The following is a 14,485-nucleotide window of genomic DNA, read 5'->3' as shown; positions in this document are numbered from 1 at the left end:
GTTCGCTTGCTGCCGCCGACTGCCACATCAGCGCCCGCGCAGCACTTCCAGGTTTCCTTAAGAGGATGGAGAGGACTGGCTGGGCGGGTGGGGGCGGCCCCCAGGACGGAGGGGCGGCCCGAACAGCCAATAGGGGCCAAGTGAGAAACCGAGGCCACCAATGAGCTGGAGCTTCGGGTATCCGCGGCGGTCGTGATTCGTGCCCCGCGGGGGAACCAGCTGAGGCACATCTGGACAGCTGCGCTGAGGAGCTGAGCAGCCCCTTCGCGGGCCAGACCTTAGTTGAGCACGTCCCCCACGTCCTCTCCTTCTAGCCACTAATTGTTTATTCATTTTCCCAAAGAAGCAACCAAGGATCCAAGTTTAAAACTTTTTTCCCCCTCTAATGCGAGACAGGGCCAGATTCCATACAACACACAGTTTAATTTTCATGGGGCTCTGGGATCAAAAGAACAGAAACAACAACAACAAAAGCCCAGAAAAAGTGGGAAAAATTAAGTGTTGAGTAAACAGACCGAATTGGGTAAGTTTTGGATACGTGCTGGATATTGTATTTCTCCCGCTGTGATCTCTATTCTGAGTCTTTCTGCTGTTCTTACTAGTCTTCTCTTCATCAGGGAAAGAAAAAAAAAAAAAAAAAATACTGCTCCCTGCCACAAACTGCACAGAGCCTTGCCTTCCTTTTCTTCTGCGTTTCTAAGATTTCAATTTAATTTAACTTTTTGGTTATCTGTATACTATTTTAAAATTTCCTGGTAACAGAAATTTAACTGGAATCCTGTTGTAAACTTCTTCTTACTTCAAAGTTGAACCGACTGATAAGTTTATTTTTCTATTTTCTTTCTGTGAAAACAGATTATACATTTGTAAAGCCGAAATCTTTATACATCCTCTCCTCCCTTACTGTCTTGATAGAAGATCGAGAAAAATTATCTGGCTTATTCAGAGTTAACAAAACTTTTGTTTCTGTTAATAAGATGTTTAATATTAGATTATTTAGAACCTCAATTATATAGATAATTGCTGTTTCACTTACATTTGAATGTAAATTGTAACTCAAATGTGTCTTTTCTGTATTTTCCTATCAATATTGGGAGGCCCAAATTCTTTTATGATTGTTAAAAAAGAGCATCTTAAACATGTGACAGATAACTGTGTGTATCAATAACTTTATACTGTAATTGTCTATTAATCCCAAAATTCTATCAAAATACTACTCAGAGTGATCATTAGATGTGTATATTTGCAGATGGTTCTGGTTATATTTCAGGATGGAAATGATGGCAAATATTAGGTTAGGTGAGCGGCCTGAGGGTCATTCCATTTGAAACATCTATAATTCCCTCTGTTTAAGCAATGTTTTGGATTTCAGACCTTGTCATATATTACTTACTATAATGGCAAATATGGCTAGAATTGATCTTTAATTTATGGCTTAGAAGGCACTAGGTGGGAATTTGGTTCATAATTACAAGTTGCAAAGCATATTTTTGACTCAGAAAGGCAATACATACAATGAGTGGAACAGTTGAAGTAGTTTTCAGGGATGCAGGGTTAGAAGCAACAGTGTTACAGAAGAACAAAATAGAGAGCCTGCTGACCTGACTCAATTCACAACCCCACTGTTTGACTTTAGGCAAGTTACTCAGACCATCTGTGCCTCGGTTTCCACCTCTGTAATGTGGAGGTAATAGCACCTACCTCATGGGACTGTCTTATGGACTAATTGAGTTAGTATATGTTAAATATTTAGAATAGTTCTGGCAGATAGTAAATTTTTGCTGTTGTATTCACTCTTTTTTTTTTTTACTTTGCAATGAACTTAGATTTTATTTATCACAACAACATCTATATTCATTTAGAAAATAGTAGTCCATTAAAGTGTTAAAACCATGTTATTTATTCAGCTTAAGGTTTTTGTGCAAATAGATTTATGTACGTACAATAATCCTATAACCTCCCCTCACCCTACCACCACTGGCTCAAGGGTTGCTACCATTTAGTGTACTAAAGGCCCAGAGAAGACAGTGAATGCAATTTAGAAAAGAATCTTCTGATAAAGATTTGAATATCTAGCTGAAGAAGTGAAAAAATAGTCCGTAATATCCTTCATGATCCGGCCTCTGCTGCACATTTAGCCTCATCTCATACCAATATCCACATTGCTTCCCTTGGTCCAGACAGGTTGTCCTGCTTTTGCTTCTCAGGAAGCATTATTCTTTCTCCTTCTTCAGGATCTTGCAAGTACTGTTCCTTCTGCTTGGAACACTCTTTCTTACACACACACCCCACCTTTGATTAATATATTCTTAGACATCCTCCAGACCAACAATGCTATTTTAGGTTCTAGTGTCACTATGGCACAGTGAGAAAACCCTGAACTATATAGGTTGTGAGAACTTGTTTCTAAACCTAGATCAACTTCCATCTAGATATGTACCTTGGGTTCTTCTTTTTTTGTTCGTTTGTTTTTTCCTTTATTTATTTATATTTTTCTGAAGTGAGAAATGGGGAGGCAGAGAGACAGACTCCCGAATGCGCCCAATCAGGATCCACCTGGCATGCCCACTAGGGGGCAATGCTCTGCCCATCTGGAGTGTTGCTCAGTTGCAACCGAAGTCATTCTAGCGCCTGAGGCAGAGACCATGGAGTCATCCTCAGCTCCTGGGCCACTTTGCTCCAGTGGAGTCTTGGCTGCAGGAGGGGAAGAGATAGATGGAAGAAAGGAGAAGGGGAAGGGTGGAGAAATAGATGGGCTCTTTTTCTGTGTGCTCTGGCCGGGAATCGAGCCTGGGACTTCCACACGCCAGGCTGATACTCTACAGCTGAGCCAACTGGCCAGGGCTATTTATTTATTTAGATTCAATTGTTGATAGATATGTATTTATTACCATTTTGCTCATATTTTTAATTTTTTTTTCTTCTTAAAGAAGACCCTTTAACATTTAATGTAATACTGATTTGGTGGTGATGAACTCCTTTAGCTTTTTCTTGTCTGGGAAGCTCTTTATCTGTCCTTCAATTCTAAATGAAAGCTCTGCTGGGTAGAGAATCTTGGTTGTAGGTCTTTGCTTTCCATCAATTTGAATATTTCTTGACAATCCCTTCTGGCTTGCAAAGTTTCTTTTGAGAAATCAGCTGACAGTCTTATGGGAGCCCCTTTAGGCAACTAATTGCTTTTCTCCTGCTGCTTTTAGAATTCTCTCTTTGTCTTTAAACGTTTGCTTTATTTAATTATAATTTATTCATTTTAGAGAGGAGAGGGATAGAGAGAGAGAGAGAGAGAGAGAGAGAGAGGAGAGACAGAGAGAGAGAAGGGGGGAGGAGCTGGAAGCATCAACTCCCATATGTGCCTTGACCAGGCAAGCCCAGGGTTTCGAACCAGCGACCTCAGCATTTCCAGGTTGGCGCTTTATCCACTGTGCCACCACGGGTCAGGCCTGCTTTTTAATTATATATGATGTGTCTTTGTGTGGTCCTCTCTGGGTTCATCTTGTTTGAGACTCTCTGCATTTCTTGGACATGTATGTCTATTTCCTTCCTTAACCAGGTTAAGGAAGTTTTCCATCATTCTTTTATTCTTTCTTTCTCTCTCTCTCTTTCTTTCTTTCTTTCATTCTTGGTTGATTGATTTCAGAGAGAAAGGAAAGGAGTAAGACACAGAAACATCAATCTGTTTCTGTATGTGCCCTGACTGGGGATCGAACCAGTAACTTGCATTATCAGTACGATGCTCTGAACAACTGAGCTATCCAATCAGGGCCTGTCAGTATTTTTTTCAAATAGGTTTTCAATGTCTCCCCTTTCTCTTCTCCTTCTGGCACTGCTATGATGCAAATGTTGGTTTGCTTGATGTTGTCGCAGAGGTTCTTTATGCTATCCTCATCGTTTTGGATTCTTCTTTCTTTTTGCTGTTCTGACTGGATATTTCTTGCTTCCTTATATTCCAAATCATTGATTTGGTTCTTGGGTTTATCTACCCTACTGTTAATTCCTGTTAAATCATTCTTCATTTCAGCTAGTGTATCCTTCAATTGAGTTACTGGGTGGTTTTTTTTTTTTTTTTTTTATGTTGTTGAGGTTCTCACTAAGTTCATTGAGCATTCTTATAACCAATGTTTTGAACTTTGCATCTAGTAGATCACCTTTCTTCATCTTGTTCAGTTCTTTTTCTAGAGTTTTGTTCGGTTCTTTCATTTAGGGTATGATTCTTTGTCTTCTCATTTTGACAGCTTCTCTCTTCCCTGTTATTGTTTCTCTTTTTTTTTATTTTATTTATTCATTTTAGAGAGGAGAGAGAGAGAGGAAGAGAGAGAGAGAGAGGAGAGAGAGAAGAGAGAGACGGGGGAGAAGCTGGAGGCATCAACTCCCATATGTGCCTTGACCAGGCAAGCCCAGGGTTTTGAACCGGCGACCTCAGCATTTCCAGGTCGACGCTTTATCCACTGCGCCACTACAAGTCAGGCCCTGTTATTGTTTCTATGTGTTAGGTAGAGCTGATATGTCTCCCAGGCTTGGAAGAGTAGCTTAATGCAGTAGGTGTTCTGTAGGGTCTAGTGGCACTGTTTCCCCAGTCTCCCAAGCTGGGCACTCAAGGTGCACCACTGTGTGGGCTGTTTACAGCCTTCTTATTGCAGCTGAGCCTTGATTCCCATTGGTACCTCAATGGGAGGGATTTACTCCTAGGCCAACCAGCTGCTGTGACTTGACTATCGGCCACTAACTTCTGGCCACAGTCGGAGATCAGCTGTGCAGGGGCCCACCCCATGGAGTGAGGCTTACTTTGTTGGGGCTCTGGTGTCTGCTGAGTCTCACCTTTGAGTGTGCCACTTGTGGAGATGGTGTGGTGGTGATGCTTCAACGTGGACTAAAGTTGTCTACTAGGTGTGTTGGCTCTTGGCTTCCTGGAATGTGCAGGCCAAGTCAGCTGCTGCTTGCAAGTCTAACTGTGCCTGACTACAAAGTTATCTGCAGATGGCTGCTACTTGTGCTGGGCTTAGCGGTACGCAAGAAGGGCCAAGGTGCGAACCAAGGGTGGCTGCTGCCTTTGCAGGCCTTGGGAAACTTAACAAGGGTTATGGGGCACACTGAAACTAGATGCTGCTTATTTGAGAGATTTTAGGAAAATCTGAAGTATGACCAAGGCAAGCCATTTGTGTGAAAAAGCCACTGGAAACAGCTTGGGTGGGCCTGAAAGTTGGGTGAGGCAGGACTTCAGGGAATCACCAGGGCAGGACAAACAGTGATAGCTAGGTGGATGGAGATTCAGATATAGTGGCTGCCTGTGAGCTGTGTTAGGGTAGCGCTCAGAAAAGGAAAAATGGCCTCTGCCAGCAGTTCTACCTGGCAGAGAGCTTCCCCCTAGCTTTTGCTCTGATGCCAGACAATTCATTTCCTCCCCATATGTCTCTGGTGTCTTTCAAGTGGCTGCTGCAGCACTGGGACTCAGAGGGTGTAAGTCCACGTAAGTCTGTCTGTGAGCTATCCCTTTAAGAGGGACTGCCTGGGACTCCAGCAACCCTCAGTCTCCTTCAGCCATGAACCCTGCCGGTTTTTACAGCCAGAAATTATGGGGACTTCTCTTCCTGGCACTGGATCCCTGGGATGGGGTCCTGGTGCAGGGTTGGGACCACTTATTCTTTAGGAGAGATCTCTTTAGCTGAGATATCCCTTGTGATTTTTAACCACAACACATGGGTATAGGACCAGCCCACTCTGTGTCTCCACCGCTCCTGCCAGTCTTGATGTGGCTTCTTTAATTTTTTAGTTGTAGGACTTCCCATTCAACCTGATTTCAGGTGGTTCTACATGATGGCTGCTTTGTAGGTTAGTTGTAATTTTGATGGGGTTGTGGAAGGGAGCAAGTGCTGCATCTGCCTATGCCCCCATCTTGACTGGAAGCCGTTGTGCGCATGCTCTTCAGTGCCTTCCTTCCCAGCTCCCCCTGCTGCACATCGGTTTTCCCGGGTGCCATTCTGACCTTTGTGCTAGCAACTATTAGCGCTGACCACTCGTTAGCATGCACTGTGAAATGCTGTGAAGGACAGAGTCTTGGGGGGGGGGAGAGTGATAGAATTCATTAAATGCCTTAGAAAGACCTAGAAGGTTTGGAAGCTGCAGAGGATGGAAAGATGACTGCTTATTGTATGATGGCTTCATGGAAATGGCATTTCTGGGAAAGATTTTTGCCAAACAGTTTTAATGGAAGGGAAGGGCTCATAGAACAATAGCAGATGGCAGGCATTTTAGGAGGAAGAGAACAAGCCTGGGAAAAGCGCCGAGGCTGGGAAGTGGATCTACGTGGACGTTGAAGTGTAAGGCAGGACAGACTGTGAAGGGTTAGTGAGTGGACAGGCCGGGAAGGTGGGAGAGTGGGGGGATGGCATGGAGAGCCTGCTGGGGAAGGAGAGGTTGTGGAGGTAGATCGGTGAGGTGGGGGCTGAACTGGCAGCAGTTCCACAGGGAAGGTGTTTCAGGAATGATCTGTCTCTGTAGCCTGGCCTCTACCTTCTGTCCAGCGTACCCCCCCATCTGCTCCGTTGCCGCTGTGACCTGCTTTCAAGACCTGTTGGCTCTGTGTGCAGGGTGGTCCCAGTGAGTCTGGACCCCACTGTTTGGACTCGCTCTGTGGTGGCTGTCTTGGAGCCCTGCTGAAGTGGTCTGGCATTCTGGGCTACTACCAGGCTACAGTTCAGAAACAGGCCACGCCCTGGAGTCCTCGACGTGGGTGATTGTTGCACTTCTCACCTGCCCCCCATGCACACAAACTGTGTGCAGAATAGCTCTTGCTCAGCCCGCTGAGAGAATTGTCTATCACACGTTAACACTTACCACTTTGTAATTTGCAATCATTGAAGTAGATAGAACTTGTAATATATACGGAAGTGGGGAGGCAGTTCCGAGATCTCTTCCTGTCTCTTCCCCCAGAGCACTGAGCTGTCAGAGAGAACCTGAGTCTGACCCTGGTGCTGCTGCTGGCCACCTGTGTGACCTCAGGCGTGACTCGAAGCCATTAGCCCTTTGAACAGTGAGTTTTTTTCATGCTCGTTGACTCCCAGGACTGAGTTTTTTCCCCTCAAAAATGAAATTAGTTCCAGTTCCAGTTTTATTAACTTAAAATCATGTTTGTTTGATAACCAATTTATGGAAAGAAGAAGAACATACATTTGCCTTTTTTAATGTTGCCTTACACATTTTTAAAATCAATTTTACTCTGGATGGTCAGGAAGCACAAGGACGTACATGAACGTTCGTACTACTCAAAGGATTATGGCCCTGTCTGTGTCATTGTCTGTAAAATAATCTTTAAGTTCCACTTTCCCTTGGATGTTAGTTTATTTTTCTTCCCCACCATCCTTGGGACAGTCTTTTGCTTGCAGATGGCTGTGATGCATCTATGGCTAACATTGTCTGACCACTTAATACATGGTTGACATTGTTCTAAACCAGGGGTAGTCAACCTTTTTATACCTACCGCCCACTTTTGTATCTCTGTTAGTAGTAAAATTTTCTAACCGCCCACCGGTTCCACAGTAATGGTGATTTATAAAGTAGGGAAGTAACTTTACTTTATAAAATTTATAAAGCAGAGTTACAGCAAGTTAAAGCATATAATAATAATTACTTACCAAGTACTTTATGTCGGATTTTGGCTAAGTTTGGCAGAATAAATTTTTATGAAACAACTTACTATAGTTAAATCTATCTTTTTATTTATACTTTGGTTGCTCCGCTACCACCCACCACGAAAGCTGGAACACCCACTAGTGGGCAGTAGGGACCAGGTTGACTGCCATTGTTCTAAATGCTTTACATGCCTTAGCTTATGTAAGCCTCTCAACAACCCAGTGAGTGTTGGTACTTATTAGTTGAGGAAACAGAGACACAAGCAGATTAAGAAAATTGCTTACAGTCACACAGTAAACAAATAGCAGATGTGGACTCAGACAGTGTAACACCAGAGCCTAAGCCTTAACCATTAGTCTATACTGCCTTAGGTCTAACACAGCTGTGGTGATGGTAGTCAAGAAGTCCATGGAAGAAGGATCATTGAAGGGGCAGGGGATATTTGAAGAAACAAGTTGGTAAAATTTCCCCAGAAGGGTCAGAATAGCATCATGAGTCTTGTTCGTGGGCTGTGCTGCACACGGAAGCAGGAGATGCTTTACCGGCTTATTCCATGGAGTTTATTGCAGACACTGTCTTTTCATCCTGTTTCAACAGAACCACCTTAGCCCTGGACTTAAAGTACATGTTGAATAAATGTCAGTTAGATCAGTGGTCCCCAATCTTTTTTGAGCCACGGACCGGTTTAATGTCAGAAAATATTTTCACGGACCGGCCTTTAGGGTGGGACGGATAAATGTATCATGTGACCGAGACAAGCGTCAAGAGTGAGTCTTAGACGGATGTAACAGAGGGAATCTGGTCATTTTTTCTTTTTTGAATCTGCTCATTTTTTAAAAATAAAACATCATTCAGACTTAAATATAAATATATAAAACGGAAATAATGTAAGTTATTTATTCTTTCTCTGTGGACCAGTACCAAATGACCCACGGACTGGTACCGGTCCGCGGCCTGGGGGTTAGGGACCACTGAGTTAGATGATTATCTTCTTTGAAAAGCTGAAATGGTATAAAAGTCAAAAGTAGTGGTTTCCCCTTTATTTACCTGCTTTCTTCCCATTTTACTACTTTTTCCAGAGTAAACCTTTGCTAATAGTTGGATCAGTTCCAATCCGTCTCTAAGAACCCACTCACATGTATAGTGCTAAACATATATGTAATTTGAAAATACAAATGAGACCACAGTATTTTATTTAAAAAAAAAATAGGGAAGCTACAAAATGTTCCAAGGCTTACGGAAAAATGGGGCAATTTCATGAACATATTCTACCCCTATTTCTTGAGCATTCTGGCTTCTTGTCTGATTTTTGGATATGCTGTGGTTTTGGGATAAGAACTTCATGGTGAAGGCCAATCTAAGGCAATCTGGGGTGTCCTGTTACAATCGTACCCGATACGTAGTTCACATCATTTTGGAAATTCATTATTTAAAATTTTAATGTATATTCAACTTAAACTATCATTTGAAAAATATATATATATATATTTTTTTTTTACAGAGTCAGAGAGAGGGATAGACAGGGACAGACAGACAGGAACGGAGAGATGAAAAGCATCAACCATTAGTTTTTCATTGCGCATTGTGACACCTTAGTTGTTCATTGATTGCTTTCTCATGTGTGCCTTGACTGCGGGCCTTCAGCAGACCGAGTAACCCCTTGCTCGAGCCAGCTACCTTGGGCTCAAGCTGGTGAGCTTTTTGCTCAAACCAGATGAGCCCGCGCTCAAGCTGGCGACCTCGGGGTCTCAAACCTGGGTCCTCTGCATCCCACTCCGATGTTCTATCCACTGCGCCACTGCCTGGTCAGGCTCATTTGAAAAATATTTTGACTTGCTTTTGATCTCACTGCCTTAATGTAGTCACTCTTTTTAGTATAACACACTGATTAAGCACATAGAGCTTGGAGTCAGACTGTGCTTGTTTCCATCCCAGATCTGCTTCTTACTAATGTACCTTGAGCTAGTCACTTTCTCTAGGAGGCCTATTTAATCTGCAGAATGGGTTATCAATAAACATTGAGTGGGAGAATCAATTTAAGTCATTTAGCATAGTGTCTGAATCTTAGTAAAGCCTATACACGTAAGCACTTCATTTTTTTTATTGTGGTAAAATATGAATAAAATGTGCCATTTTAATTGTCTTTAATTGTATAGTTCAGTGGCATTAAGTACATTCACATTGTTGTGCAACCATCACTATTATTCACCCTTAGAATTTTTTTTTTTTTTTTTTTTGGTATTTTTCTGAAGTTGGAAACGGGGAGGCAGTCAGATAGACTCCCGCATGCTCCCGACTGGGATCCACCCAGCATGCCCACCAGGGGGTGATGCTCTGCCCATCTGGGGCCTTCCTTTGTTGCAACCAGAGTCATTCTAGCACCTGAGGGAGAGGCCACAGAGCCATCCTCAGTGCCCGGGCTAACTTTGCTCCAATGGAGCCTTGGCTGTGGGAGGGGAAGAGAGAGACAGAGAGGAAGAGAGGGGGAGGGGTGAAGAAGCAGATGGGTGCTTCTCCTGTGTGCCCTGGCTGGGAATCAAACCTGGGACTCCTGCACGCCAGGCTGACGCTCTACCACTGAGCCAACCGGCCAGGGCTCCTCCTTAGAATTTTACATCAAACTAAAACTCCATATTCATTTAAATAATAATCCTTTTTTACCCTTACTCTCAGCCTCTGATAACCACCATTCTGTTTTCTGTCTCTATGAATTTGACCACTTAGGTGCCTCATATAAGTGGAATTATACAATATTTGCCCTTTTACAATTGGCTTATTTCATTTAGCATAATGTTTTCAAGGTTCACCTATATTATATCATGTGCCAGAATTTCATTAGTCATGCATTGCTTAATGTTGGAAATACAGTCCAAGAAATGCATCCTTAGGCAGTTTATTCCTTGGGCAAACATCACAGAGTACACTTACACAAACTTGGATGGTAGCCTACTTCACACCTAGACTTTATGGTATAGCCTATTGCTCCTAGGCTACACTCTTATACAGCATGCTACTGTGCTGAATACTGTAGGCAATTGTAACACAACGGCAAGTATTTCTATCTCTAACACAGACAAGGTACAGTAAAAATATGGTACAAACGACAAAGTGTGTCCTATGTATGAGCATGCCTGTGGGGGTGGGGGCAGGAGGAAGGCTGTGAGGGGAGGCTTCTTCTGATGGGGAGTAGAACTCCGGAGAAGGATGGAGAATGTGTGAGAGGGAAGGAAGGGAAGGTGAGAAAAAGGGACAGCAGAGTTTGGAAGAGAACCAGAAAAATAGAGCTTGGGACAAGAAATAATAAAAGAGAAAGGGGAAGAAGCATAGGCGGATTAAGGTCCGTTGAGGCTTCTGGCCCAGAAGAAAATATTGGGCCCCTTACATTAGAAAAAAGTGTAAAGTTGGGGTTTTGGGGGACTTTTCGGAAGTTGGGGCCCAGGGTGCGCAGTGTGTCAACCCTTTAAGTCTGCCTCTGGGGAGGAGAGAGAGGGAGAGAAGGAAGGAGAGAGGAACCAGCTTGGGAGGACAGAGAGATCAAGAGAAACAGGAAGGGAAGTGCGTGTGTGTGGGTGTGCGCGTGCGCACGCGTGCGTGTGGGTGTGCGTGTTTGTGCAGGGGTTTCCCTCCGCCTTAGCTCCCACACCAACTCTAGACCCAGACCTGGGACCTGGGGTGGACTCAGGGCGGACAGACAGCATGCTAAGCCTCCTCAGCTATTTAAACCACACAGAGCTAGCAGCAAGTTCGACGACTTAATTAGGTCCAGCCTTTCCTTTCAACGTCAGAAACAAACATTTTGCTTATAGTTCATTTTAATCTTATGGGACCACTGTCGTATATGCAGTTCCTTGTCGATGGAAACATCACTATTCAGTGCTTGGCTGTATTCTTTTAAGGGCAAATAATGTTCTATTGTATGTATACATCACTCATCTGCTGAGGGACATCTGAGTTGTTTCCATCTGTGATGGTTAGTTTTTCTGTGTTGATTTGGCCAGGCTATTACCCAGATATTGGATCAAATATTTAAAATATTTCTATGGTAGTATTTTTTAGGTGAGATGAACATTTAAATGACTAACTGTGAGTATAGCAAATTACTTCCCATAATGTGGTGGACCTCATCCAATTATTTGAAGGCCTTAATGGAAAAGAACTGATCTCCCTTGAAGACGGAGTTAGTTCTGCCAGCAGACTGTCTTTGGACTTGAACTGCAGCTTCAGCTCTTCCTGGCTTTCCAGCCAGCTGGCTTACCCTGGAGATTTTAGACTCACCAGCCTCTAAATGAGTGTAATTCATAAAATCTCTGTCTCTCTTTATATATGTGTATATTATATATTTAATATATACATTATATATAATATATAGATATATTTTTATATATAATTTAATATAATTATATAAATATATATATGTTCTATAAAATGTAGAACTCTGACTAGTATACTATCTTTTGGCTATTGAAGATATCGCTACTGTGAATATTGTGTACAAATGTCTGTTGAAATTCCTGCTCTCAGTTCTTTTGCGTATATACCCAGCAGCTGCACCAATTTACATTTCCTTTAGTGGTATACGAGGGTTCCAGTTTTTCCACATTTTTATTCTATTTCTTTTATAAATAATAGCGATCCTTATGAGTGTGAAGCGATATCTCATTGTGGTTTTGATGTGCATTTCCCTAATGATTAGTGATATTGAGCATCTTTTTGACTGCTTATTGGCCCTTTACATTTCTTTTTTGGACAAATGTCTATTCAAGTTCTTTACTCTTTCTTAGGTCAGGTTGTTATTTTTGGTTTTTATTTTTGTTTTGTTATGGAGTTGTATAAGTTATTTATGTATGCTCGATATTAACTACTTATTAAGTTTATGACTTACAGATATTTTCTTCCATTACCTGGGTTGCCTTTTCAGCTGTCAGTTGCATCCTTCGATGTTCAGAAGTTTTTTATTTTAATGTAGTCCAATTTATTTTTTCTTTTGTTGCCTGTGGTTTTGGCAGAGAAATCTTTGCCAAATCAAATATCATGCGGATTTTCTTCGAAGAGCTTTATAGTTTCAGTTCTGATGTTTAGATTTTTTTTATATATTTTGAGTTAATTTCTGTATATGATGGAGGGAGGGGTCCAACTTTATTCTTTTGTATGTAGATATATAAGCAATTAACTTATCAATCATGATAATGTTCATCTTTATATAAATATCATTAAAATAGACATAGCCATAGTATAAAAATATTGGTTCATTCTTGACTTATTTTTTAAATATGTCTAAAGTGCTAATATTTTTCTCATAAAATTACTCAAAATTTCTACTCTTTGTAACTTTTCATGTTTCTGTGTTGAAAGGGAATTGATTGCTGATAGCTTTCCTTCTTCCTTCCCTCCCTCCCTCCCTCCCTCCCTCCCTCCCTCCCTCCCTCCCTCCCTCCCTCCCTCCCTTCCTTCCTTCCTTCCTTCCTTCCTTCCTTCCTTCCTTCCTTCCTTCCTTCCTTCCTTCCTGGTCGTTCCTTCTTCTCCTTCTCCCATTCCTCCCCTTCCTTCCTTCCTTTACTCCTTTCTTCCTTCCAGACCCTCTTTATCTTTCTGTGGCTTTTAGAATTAAAAAGGCAGTAATTTATGTTTGTTAAAAAAAACTGAATCAGGGAGTATAGAAAATTGAATCGGAGAGTATAAAGTTAAATGTAATGGTTTCCCCTTTATTTACCTACTTTCTTCCATCCCACTGCTCTCCCCAGAAGTAACCTTGGTTAATAGTTGGCCTGTATCTTTCTAGACCTTCTCCGAGAATCTACTCGCAGGTATAGATCTAAACATAAACATAGTTTTAAAATATAAATGAGACCATATACACTAATTGTTCTGCCTTTTTTTATACTCTCTATATATGCACATGCAAATACGTACACATATACATGTATAATATACATATTGCAACTCGTCAATTAAAACATATAGGTTTTTGAGAACCAACAGTAGAGCTCAAATGGAATAATGTTCTTTTTCTACAGAAGACCAAGTCACTTAAAGTAAGTGGCATTGAGTTCGTTTTGTCAAACCAAGCTTGTGTGCACTGTTCTTTCTCTCTGGACTGTTGGCTTCTCCCTGGGAACCATCTGACTGTTTGCATTCTTCTCTGGCTTTCAGAGCTCCCACCAAAGACTCTGATGCTCAGCTGCCTCAGGGAAACCTTGGAAGACGAGTACTTTTTCATGTATCTGCCACCACTCTGACCAGCCAGGCCTCTCTGGTGCCATTAACTCTCCTAAAGTGTAAAAAGGTCCAGAGCCAAATTTCCCCCTTTCTTTCCTGCTGTTCAGAGCAAAGGTTGCTGTCCTCTGTGGATCTTGTTTTTCTTCCTTATAAAGAGTGACCAGCACTTTCCATGGAAGGAAGTGAGTAGTGTGTCCTTACCTGTCTCATGGTGCTTGAAATTCTATAGCTTCTAAAAAATATATGCATCATCTTATTAAATTCCTTTTAATAGGTAAGAAAATTGATTTTTAGAAAGTAGTACTAAATGCCTAAGGAAGTTGATGTTTAGAAAGTTATACTTTGCTCTTTGTCTAATAAGTGAGGAATATGAAAACTTATCTAATTTTAGTGTTCTTTGAATTAAATATTCCTGCTGTTTCCAAAAGACAGCACACTACCCTTGAGAATTCTAGAGTCTAGCACCATGACACATAACTGCAGTTGTTCAGCTGAATCACCTAGGAACTAATTGTCTTTTTTTTTTTAATTTTATTTATTTATTTATTTACAGAGACAGAGAGTGAGTCAGAGAGAGGGATAGACAGGGACAGACAGACAGGAACGGAGAGAGATGAGAAGCATCAATCATTAGTTTTTCATT

The 14,485-nt window shown here is 41.8% G+C and overlaps 1 protein-coding gene across 4 annotated transcripts in view; it reads left to right on the top strand.

Annotated features, from left to right (window-relative positions):
- Window positions 1–236: 236 nt before the first annotated feature.
- The window catches only part of TMEM45A (transmembrane protein 45A), a 124,635-nt gene continuing 110,386 nt past the window's right edge, over window positions 237–14,485 (top strand). For 2 of the 4 annotated variants that reach the window (XM_066241125.1, XM_066241124.1), the window contains exon 1: window positions 237–523. The gene's annotated coding sequence lies outside the window, so the exon portion shown is untranslated. The remainder of the gene's footprint in view (window positions 524–14,485) is intronic. The other 2 variants (XM_066241121.1, XM_066241119.1) reach the window with 1 other exon arrangement.

Source organism: Saccopteryx bilineata, chromosome 8 (genome assembly GCF_036850765.1).
Source record: "Saccopteryx bilineata isolate mSacBil1 chromosome 8, mSacBil1_pri_phased_curated, whole genome shotgun sequence".
Lineage (NCBI taxonomy): Eukaryota > Metazoa > Chordata > Mammalia > Chiroptera > Emballonuridae > Saccopteryx > Saccopteryx bilineata.
The sequence above is the reverse complement of the archived record's forward strand: the minus strand, read 5'-3'. Positions and strand labels throughout refer to the sequence as shown.